We start from the raw sequence: 10861 nt of genomic DNA, 5'->3' as shown, positions 1-10861 counted from the left end.
CAAACTGGGGTGTCTGTGTGGCTCAGTTGGTTGAGCATCTGATTTTGGCTCAGGTCATGATCTCATGGTTCATGGGTTTAAGCCCCACATCAGGCTCTGTGCTGACAGCTCAGAGCCTGGAGCCTGCTTCAGGTTCTGTGTCTCCCTCTCTCTCTCTGCCCCTCCCCTGCTTGTGCTCTGTCTTTCTGTCTCTCAAAAATAAATACACTTAAAAAAAAAAATAAAAAATAAATTTGGGAACAAACTTATGGTCATTAAGAAGCATAAACTTTAAATAATATTCACTGATGGCTGCCTGCGTGGCTCAGTCAGTTAAGCGTCCAACTCTTGGTTTCAGCTCAGGTCATGATCTCTCATGGTTTTGTGAGTTCAAGACCTGCATTGGGCTCTGTGCTGACAGTGTGGAGCCTGCTTGGGATTTTCTCTCTCCCCCTCTGTCTGCCACTCCCCCGCTTTCACTGTCTTGGTCTCTCTCAAAATAAATAAATAAGCTTAAAAAAATTTAAATAATATCCACTGACCCTAATATCTAAGCCTCCTAATTTTGTAACTTACTCGAAGAGTTCCTTAGTAACTAACAGGTCTTGTTTGAAGAACTATATACATAAAATTCAGCTCCTTTAGTTTCACTTCACCTTTTTTCCCTGCTAAAGTAAGTAAAATTAAATGGAATAAGTTTTAATTTTTTAATTTTTAAATTTTATTTATTTTTTAAATATATGATATTTATTGTCAAATTGGTTTCCATACAGCACCCAGTGCTCATCCCAAAAGGTGCCTTCCTCAATACCCATCACCCACCCTCCCCTCCCTCCCACCCCCATCAACCCTCAGTTTGTTCTCAGTTTTTAAGAGTCTCTTATGCTTTGGCTCTCTCCCACTCTAACCTCTTTTTTTTTTTTTTTCCTTCCCCTCCCCCATGGGTTTCTGTTAAGTTTCTCAGGATCCACATAAGAGTGAAACCATATGGTATCTGTCTTTCTCTGTATGGCTTATTTCACTTAGCATCACACTCTCCAGTTCCATCCACGTTGCTACAAAAGGCCATATTTCATTCTTTCTCATTGCCACGTAGTACTCCATTGTGTATATAAACCACAATTTCTTTACCTAAATGGAATAAGTTTTAAAGAAATATATACAACAGTTATCTCTGATTGTGGGATTAGAAGGATTCGAATATATGTATGATTTTCCTACCAAGAATGTGTTTTGCTGTTACAATAACAACACCCCAAAATATTTAACAAGAAAAATGATTTATACTGAAACTGCCTTAGCAGGAAGTCCTTCTTCATGCCCCACATGACCCTAATCATTACTGTCACTCTTGCAAACGCACCTTTTTAACGATGGCAGGTATAACTTTGCACATTGATTTCCCCTGTCTATGAGGTTTTCGGTTTCTCAAGGACCAGGCCTGGATATCTACACCATTTCCATTCTCCTGATGGGCTCAGCCCAGCCTCAGGCTGCCCCCACCGGGTCCGAGAGAGATGCTTGGCTTGCACCCTAGGCTGTCTCCCATTGACCCTGTGAGGGTGAGGGAGAAGGGCGGGCAACAGATTCAGGGTCACGCAAGCATGGTAATGGAAGCCACACTGCAACAGCTTCAAGCTCTTTGCACCCATCGTTAGGCTTTCAAAATCACATAGAGTATAAATTAGAAGCCCGAATGCTTACTTATGTATCGAATCAGCACAATAAGCAAATAATCAAATGGCAGGAGCAGGCCAAACTCAGAGCCTCTTCCCACAAGTAGCATTTGTGGGGACAAAGCATGTTTTGGAGAAGCAGAGCAGCTCCGGTGTTTGTAGGGATTTGGGGAAGGGTCACCGCCGAGTGAGAGGGCAGTGAACACAGGAAACTCTCAAATGCCGGTGTTCTCATGGAAAAGCCTTTCATGGAAAACAGAAATTCACACTGAATTGATCTCCTCCCCTTAAAGCACCGACACTTCTCCCTGCCATGCTTTCTTGCAGGTGGTGAAAACCTCCAGAGGAGAGAGAGTAGGAGGAAGGAAAGGAGAAAATGGAGGTAGGGCCTGGGAGCTTGAGATGAGGAGGACGAAGTTCCGAGACGCAGGCAGTACTTGGCACGGACAGTGAGTCATGCAGGGCAGAGCAGATCAGAGTTGCTAACTTGCTGTTTGAAGGGCTAAGAAACTTCACAGTGATTCCATTTTAAATTAGGCTGTTTGTGAGTCTCGTGTTTCCTTGCTCAATCCTCTTCCTCCCTGGGGATTGGTTGGGGCAGAGGATAAAGATAGGATCCAAGCCAGGCCCTTTTATGTTTATTTCTCCTTCCTCTTTCTCATGACTTTGAACAGGCACATCTATTGCTAGGATGCTCCGGTTCATTACTAAGCAGCAGGCAACAGGTCACAGAAGGAAGGAAAGAAAGAAAACGGGGAGAGAGGCCAAGAATGAGAAAACCAGTGACTTAAACACTTGGCCCCCTGTGCTCGCTTGGCCAGCACATGGACTAAAATTGGAACAATGCAGAGAAGATTAGCATGTCCCCTGGTGCAAGGACGACACACAAACTCATGGAGATTCTCATATTTTTTCAGAGATGATGAACAAGTTCTGGAGGTAGATAGTGGTGGATGGTTCTACAGCAACCTGAATGTGCTTAATGTTACTAAACTGGACACTTAAAAATAGCTAAATGGTAAATCTTATGTTATATATGACCACAATTTATAAAAAGCAAACGCCCTAAAAGTTGAGTAAAGAGATGGCATACGGACAAGTCAAGTAAAAGTCATGCAATTATGTTAATAAGTTATAAAAAAAAAGTAATCTAAGAACACAAATGCAAGCCCTCAGTCATTGTGCATGCCACAGTATCAGCATGGAGTAGTGGCTCTATAGAGTTGGCTCTCACCTGGTTCAAAGTCTAACGCTGCCACTTAATAGTTGTATGACCTTGGACCAGACATCTAACATCCTTGAGTCTGTTTCTTATTTGGAAAATTGAAATGACATTGGATTCACAGACATATTGAGAGAGTTAAGATATTATACACAAGGCATTTAGCATAGTAAGTGGCTCCTACTCATCATTCACGAAATGTGTTTCCTTTCCCTTTCTGCATGTGGAAGGTTGCAAAGGCAATGTGTTGTGGGACACAGAAACTAACTTGAAAGATGGTAAGGATAAAATTTAAAAATGAAAAAATATGGAAATAGTATTTAGGCAGTGGTTCCTGAGAGAGGCAGGCCAGGTGTAGCAAGGATCCTCTAAATTGCTGAAAAAAGACCTAAGACTTGTTATTAGAGTTATTAGCTGTTGTAACCAAGCAGCCCCCCCTCCCCGCCCTCCAATACAGCAGCTTAAACAAGATGGAAGCTTATTTGTGTCTATTTCATAATCCAGAGGTAAACTGTCTAAGGCTGGCAGAGCAGCTATGTCATTCTCAATGCACAGGATTTCCATTGTTGGATCCGAAGTGGTTGCTTTAGATCCTGACATCTTCCAGGTAATGGGAAGTGGAGAAAGGGCCAGTGGCCACATCTACCTTTGTTTTAAGGGCATGACATAGAAATGGCACACTTCATTTTTCCACCCACACCCCAATGACCAAATCCTTTCTATAAAGAATGCTGGGGTCAGTAAACTCCAGTGGGAGTCCTGTTAAAGAGGAGGAGTTTGGATGTTGCTCTACACTTAGCCACCTCAACCACACAGCTCATTATATTTTCTCTAGTTTGCAACCACAGGACAGGCTTTCAAAACAACAAAGCTAACACATTCCCCAAAATGGAAGCATAATTTCTTGGTTATTAATTTATTCAGTAAATATTTATAGACTACTTGCTATATGCTTGGTACTATTCAAAACATCATAAATACAGCAGACTGCAAAACAGATGAAGTTTCTGATTTCATTAAGCTAAATTCAGGGGCACCTGGCTGGCTCTGTCGGTAGAGCATGTGACTCTTAATCTCAGGGTCATGCATTGAAGCCTCATGTTAGACATGAAGCGTACTTAAAAAGCGAAACAAAACCAAAAAAAGTCATTAAACTAAATTCAATAGGGGGAGAAGGTAAACAAATACTGGAAAAAAACATTAGATACCAGTAAGTGCAAAGATGAAAATTAACATATCAAGCAACTAGATGGGGTGGTTAGGGATGCCCTCGCTGGGGAAATGATGTATAAGCTGAGCCACTTGAAGAACAGGAAACAGAATATGCCAGGAATGGGGAACTGCAGGTGCAAAGGTCCTGATAGCGGAAAGAATCTGGGAGGGTTTGCGGTACAGAAGGACCCTTGTGTCTGGATTTAGCAGGAGTGGGAGAGAGGAGGACATAAGATTAGAAAGGAAGGCAGGAGCAGTTTGTTCTTTGGCATTTCCCAGCACTGAGGACAGTTGTGCACAGGCTAGGTACCCAACAAGTGTTTGATAAATGAATAAGCTAACAGAGAAAGATCTGAGGCTGTTGACAGCTACCCTCTAATTCATAGCTTGCCTCTGCTTTACTTCAGCAAAGAGTAGGATTGGCCTTTGTTCATCCTACACACATCTCTCAGCTCCTATCTCTCAGAATCTTCTTATCTTTGTAGTTGATCCCAGAGTCTTTGGTAGCCTAATGTCCTCTCATAAAAAATGGAGTTAGGGAAGGAATCTGGGAAGGGGACCGGTATCTGAATAAAACATGGTATCTCCTCCTTGGTTTTCTCTACTCTTTGCTAAATAGCTCAAGTTCTCTTTTAATTGTTCTCCATGTGGTTTTCCAGATCTGGAACCAGCCTGATAACCTGATGCTCAGAAGTGTCAAGTTTGGAGAGGCAGTATAATTAGTGGAGTGCTATTAAGGCTTTTACCTTTGCGCCAGACTTCCTGGATTTGCATCCCAATTTGGCCTGTTTATGTCTGGGGTACCCTGAGTAAAGTACTAAATCTCTCTGGCCATCAGTTTACTTATCTATTAAATGGGAGTTAATAGTGATTTCTGACCACAATACCAAGAGCTCTGAAATTTTTGAAAATATGAAGTATAGTTAACAATATTATATTAGTTTCAGGTGTACAACATAGTGACTCAACGTTATGAAATGCTCACCACATGTAGTTACCATCAGTCACCATACAAAGTTTTTACAGTGTTATTGACTGTCTGTATTTCTTATGCTGTAATTTTCATCCCCATGACTTATTTTGTAACTGGAAATTTGTACCTCTTAATTCCTTTCGCCTATTTTGCCCATTAACCCACTCTGCTCCCCACTGGCAAGCATCAGTTTGTTCTGTTTTTTTTTTTTTTTATGAGTCTATTTCTAGCTTGTTAGTTCATTTGTTTTGTTTCTTAGATCCCACAAATTAGTAAAATCATATGGTATTTGTCTTTTCCTGTCTGACTTATTTCACTTAGTATTATACTCTCTATGTCCATACATATTGTTGCAAATGGCCAGATTTCATTCTTTTAAATGCTGAGTAATATTCCATTGTGTATATGTACCACATCTTTTTTATCCATTCGTCTATCAGTGGACGCTTGGGTTACCTCCATATCTTGGCTCTTGTAAATAATGCTGCAATAAAAATAGGAAACATACACCTGTTTGAGTTAGTGTTTTCATTTTCTTTGGGTAGCTCACTGTGGGTAGCATGGAAATTTTCACAATATTTATTCTTTCAATCCATGAGCATGGTGTGTCTTTCTATTTGTTTTTGTCATCTTCAGTCTCTTTAATCAGTGTCTTACAATTTTCGTAGTACTGGTGTGTTACCTCCTTGGTTAAATTTATTCTGAGGTGTATTATTTTTGATGCATTATAAATGGGATTGTTTTCTAAATATCTCTTTCTGCTACTTTGCTGTAAGTGTATAAAAACATAGTAGATTTCTGTACATTAATTTCATTTCTTGCAACTTTATGAAATTCATTTATTCTAATAGATTTTTTTTGGTGGGGTCTTTAGGGTTTTCTTTTCTTTTTTTTTTTTTTTATATATATATGAAGTTTATTGACAAATTGGTTTCCATACAACACCCAGTGCTCATCCCAAAAGGTGCCCTCCTCAATACCCATCACCCACCCGCCCCTCCCTCCCACCCCCCATCAACCCTCAGTTTGTTCTCAGTTTTTAACAGTCTCTTATGCTTTGGCTCTCTCTAGGGTTTTCTATGTAAAATATTATGTCATTTGCAAATAGTGATGGTTTCCTTCTTCCTTATCAATTTGGATGCCTTTTGTTTCTTTTTCTTATCTGATTGATATGGCTAGGACTTCCAGTACTATGTTAAATAAAGGTGGCAAGAGTGGACATTCTTGTTTTGTTCCTGATCTTAAAGAAAAAGCTTTCAGCCTCTCACCATTGAATATAATATTAGTTGTGGACTTGTCATAGATAACTTTTATTATGTTAACATATATTTTTTCAACTCTGTTGAGTTTTTACATGGATATTGAATTTTGTCAAATGCCTTTTCTGCATCTATTGAGATGATCATGATTTTTATCCTTCATTTCGTTAATGTAATGTATCATGTTGATTGATTTGTGGATGATTCAGGTTGAACCATTCTTGCATCCTTGGGATAAATCCCACTTGATGGTGGTGAATGATCGTTCTCTCTTTTTTTTAAGTTTATTTTTTGAGAAAGAGAGTGGGGGAGGGGCAGAGAGAGAGGGAGAGAGAGAGAATCCAAAGCAGGCTCCACGCTGACAACTTGGAGGCCGATGTGGGGTTCCATCCCATGAACCGTGAGATCATGACCTGAGCCGAAATCAAGAGCCAGACACTCAACTGAATGAGCCACCCAGGTGTTCTAAATGATTCTTTTAATGCATTGTTGGATTTGGTTTTCTAATATTTCATTGAAGGTTTTTGTGTCTATGCTCATCAGGGATATTGGCCTCTAATTTTTTAAAATTTTTTTGTAGTGTCTTTGTCTGGTTTTGTTATCAGAATAGTGCTGGCCTCGTGGAATATATTTAGAATCTTTCCTTTCTCTTCTATTTTTTGTAATAGTTTGAGAAGAATAGGTATTAACTCTTATTTAAATGTTTAGTTGATTTTACCTGTAAAGTAATCTGGTCCTGGACTTTGTGTATTGAGAATTTTTTGATTACTGATTCAACTTGTTACTAGTGATAGGTCTCTTCAGATTTTCTATTTCTTCCTGATTCAGTCTTAGAAGATTGTATATTTCTAGGGATATCTATGTCTTCTAGGTTGTCTGATTTGTTGGCATATAATTTTTTCTAGCAATCTCTTCTAATCCTTTGTATTTTTGTGGTGTAGGTTGTACCTTCTCTTTCATTCCAATTTTGAGTTTTCTATTTTTTTTCTCTTTATGAACGTGACTAAAGGTTTATCATTGTTATTTATTATTTCAAAGAACCAGCTCTTGGTTTCATTGGTCTTTTCTACTTTTCATTGGTCTCTTTATTAGTCTCTTATTTAGACTTTATTTCATTTATTTATTTTCTGATCTTTGTTATTTCCTTTGCTCTAACTTTGGCCTTTATTCTTCTTTTTCTAGTTTTTTAGGTGTAAGGTAATGTAGTTTATTCTGTATTTTTTTGTTAGCCTGTATTGCTATTAACTTTCTTCTGAGAACTGTTTTTGCTGTCTCCCAAATATTTTGAACTGTTGTATTTCCATTTTCATTTGTTTCCAGTTATTTTTTTAAAATTTCCTCTTTGATGACTTCGTTGACCCATTGGTTGTTTAGTATCATGTTTAGCCTCCATGTGTTTTTATATTTTTTCCATTTTTTTTCTTGTAGTTGATTTCTCGTTTCATACTGATGCAGTCAGAAAGCTGCTTGATATGGTTTTAGTTGTCTTAAAGTTTTTGAGAGTTATTTTGTGGCCTAACATATGATCTATCTTGGAGAATGTTCCATTTGCACTTGAAAAGAATGTGTATTCTGTTTTTGGATGGAGTGTTTGTGTGTGTGTGTGTATACACACACACACACATATATATACATACACATACATACATATATACATGTTAAAATATACATGTGTATATATATATATGTTTAAAACATATATATATATACACACACACACATATATATGTTAAAACTATCTCGTCTATTGTGCTGTCAGAGCCACCGCTTCCTTGTTGATTTTCTTTCTGGATGATCTATCTGTTGATATAGGTGGAGTGTTAAAGTACCCTACTATTATTGTATTAGTATCAAATTTTCCCTTTGTGTCTGTTAATATTTGCTTTATGTAATTAGATACTCCAACGTTGGGTGCATAGATATTTGCAATTGCCATATCCTTTATTAGATTGATCCCTTGATCATTATGTAGTGCCCCTCTGTGTCTCTTGCTGCAGTCTTTAAAGTCTATTTTGTCTGATATAAGTATTACTATTCTGGTGTGTGTGTGTGTGTGTGTGTGTGTGTGCACTTCCATTTGTATGGTATATGTTTTTTGTCCCTTCACTTCCAATCTACATATATCTTTAGGTCTGAAGTAAGTCTCTTGTAGGCAGTGTACAGATGGGTCTTGTTTTTGGTTGCTGTTGTTTTAATCTATTCAGTCGCCTACATCTTTTGGAGCATTTAAGGCTATTTACATTTGAAGTAATTATTCATAGGTATTATTGTCATTTTGTTAATTGTTTTCTAGTTGTTTTTTGTGGTTCTTTTCTGTTTATTTCTTCTTATCTTGCTTCCTTATCGTTTTATAGCTTTCTTTAGTGTTATGCTTGGAGTCCTTTCTCTTTATATTTTGTGTATTTGTTACAGGTTTCTGGTTTGTGGTTACCATGAGGTTCATAGTTAACATCCTAAATATATAGCAGTTTAAACTTAATGGTTAGTTAAATTCAAACAAATTCTAGAATCACTACATTTTTACTCCTCTCCCTACATGTTTTATGTATATGATGTCGTATTTTACATCTGTTTCTTTTATGAATCCCTTAACTCATTTTCTTTTCCTATGTGGAAAGTTTCACAGTATGGTACTATAAACATATTTTCTCTTCCTTATGGTCTTAATAACATTTTCTTTTCTATAGCTTTCCTTATTGTAAGAATACAGTATATATATGTACGACATACAAAATGTGTGTTATTTGATTGTTTATGTTATTGGTAAGGTTTCTGATTCATAGTAGGCTATTAGTAGTTAAATTTTGGGGAGTAAAAAGTTATATGTATAGGATGTCAGTGCCCCTAATCTCTTCATTAAGAGTCAACTGTAATTGATTTTACTATTTTGGTCTTTTAACCTTCATACTAGTTTTATAAATGATTGATCTACTACTTTTACTCTATGTTTGCCTTTGCCAATGCAGTTTTATTTCATTTCATAATTTTCTTCTAGTTATGGCCTTTTCTTTTCCACTTAAAGAAGTCCCTTTGATATTTGTTGTAAGGCTGTGTAGTGGTGAAGAATTCCTTTAACTTTTGTTTGGGAAACTATCTCTCCTTTGGTTCTGAATGATAACCTTGCCAGGTGGAGAGAGTATTCTTGGCTTTGAGATTTTTCCTTTTAGCACTTTGAATATGTCATGCCACTCTCTCTGTTTTATAAAGTTTCTACTGAAAAATCAGCCGATAGTCTTATGGAGTTTTCCTTGTATATAACTAGTTGCTTTTGATGCTTTTTAAGATTCTCTCTTTATCTTTAATTTTTGCCATTTTAATCATTTTGTGTCTTATTGTAGACCTCTTGGAGTTCATCGTGTTTGGGGTTCTCTATGCTTCTTGAACCTGAATGTCTATTTCCTTCCCCAGGTTAGGGAAGTTTTCAACTATTATTTCTTCAAACACATTTTTTACCCTTTTCTCTTCTCCCTCGAGACCCTATGATGTAAATGTTAGACTCTTGGTGTCCCAGAGTTCCCCTTCATATATCTCCTTTTTTTTTTTTTTACTGCTGTTCAGTTTGAGTGCTTTCTATTACCCTATCTTCCAGATTACTGATCTGTTCTTCTAGATCCTCTAATCTGCTGTTGATTATCTATAGCATATTTTTAATTTCAGTTGTTTTTCAGCTCTGATTAGTTTTTTTCATATATTCTATCTCTTTGTTGAAGTTCTCACTGAGTTCTTCCACTCTTCTCTCAAGTCTGGTGAGTATCTTTAAGACTTTGAACTCTTTCTCAGGTTGATTGTTTATCTCTATTCTGTTCTTTTTCTGAAGTTTTGTCTTGTTCTTTCATTTGGAGCATAATCCTCTGTCTCCTCATTTTGTTTGATTTTCTCTGTTTTACTGAATTAATAAGCAAAACATCCACCTTTCCCAGTCTTGAAGGAGCGGACTTGTGTAGGAACATCCCTTGTACAGACTGCATGCGCCTGTTAGCTTCAGCTGGCTGGCTGGCGCTGGAGCAGGTGCAAGCCAGGAGTCCCAGGACACTCTGCGCTAGGGCCAGCCTGTTGGGATGGCTCGAGCTGAAATGGGCACAGGCCAGGTGTTCCCAGGGTGCTGTGCACTGGGGCTGCCCTGGTGGGTTATCTGGAGTGGGAATAGGCCAGGGCTTTTCATACAGGTGGCACCATGGTAGGATGGCTGAGGCTAGATTGAGTGTGTGTGGGGGGGTCACGGTGGGGGATTGCTGGAGCTGGTGTGGGCTAGCGGCTGGCCTCACTGAAGTGGCAGACCAGCTAGAGCACCCAGACCCTGCTCCTGTCTGTGCTATCAAAGTGGAGGGGAAATGTAAACAGTGGTGATTGCTGGTACCTCTGACCCCAGACAGACTTCCAGCAGTTACCTCACCATTTAGCCCATGCTCTAGGATTAGTAAATGGGTTTCCTTCACATGTATGCCAGTTGCCCTTTAAACAGCTGGGTTTTGTTGTTGTTTTATTTTTGTTTTTGTTTTGCCGTACCCCAGGGCAGTCAAATCTGCACGTGGGCCCCTCA

The 10861-nt window shown here is 38.4% G+C and overlaps 1 non-coding gene across 1 annotated transcript; it reads left to right on the top strand.

Moving 5' to 3' along the window:
• The first annotated feature begins 2460 nt into the window (after positions 1-2460).
• On the top strand, positions 2461-2569 carry LOC124525190 (U6 spliceosomal RNA). The gene has a single exon (XR_006965414.1). It is a non-coding gene; the product is annotated as a U6 spliceosomal RNA (small nuclear RNA).
• The last annotated feature ends 8292 nt before the right edge of the window (positions 2570-10861 follow it).

This window comes from Lynx rufus, unplaced genomic scaffold (genome assembly GCF_022079265.1).
Source record: "Lynx rufus isolate CCGP_SWC_20201006 ecotype Redwood Valley unplaced genomic scaffold, mLynRuf1.p SCAF_4, whole genome shotgun sequence".
Classification (NCBI taxonomy): Eukaryota; Metazoa; Chordata; class Mammalia; order Carnivora; family Felidae; genus Lynx; species Lynx rufus.
This window is presented reverse-complemented; position numbering and strand designations above follow the sequence as displayed.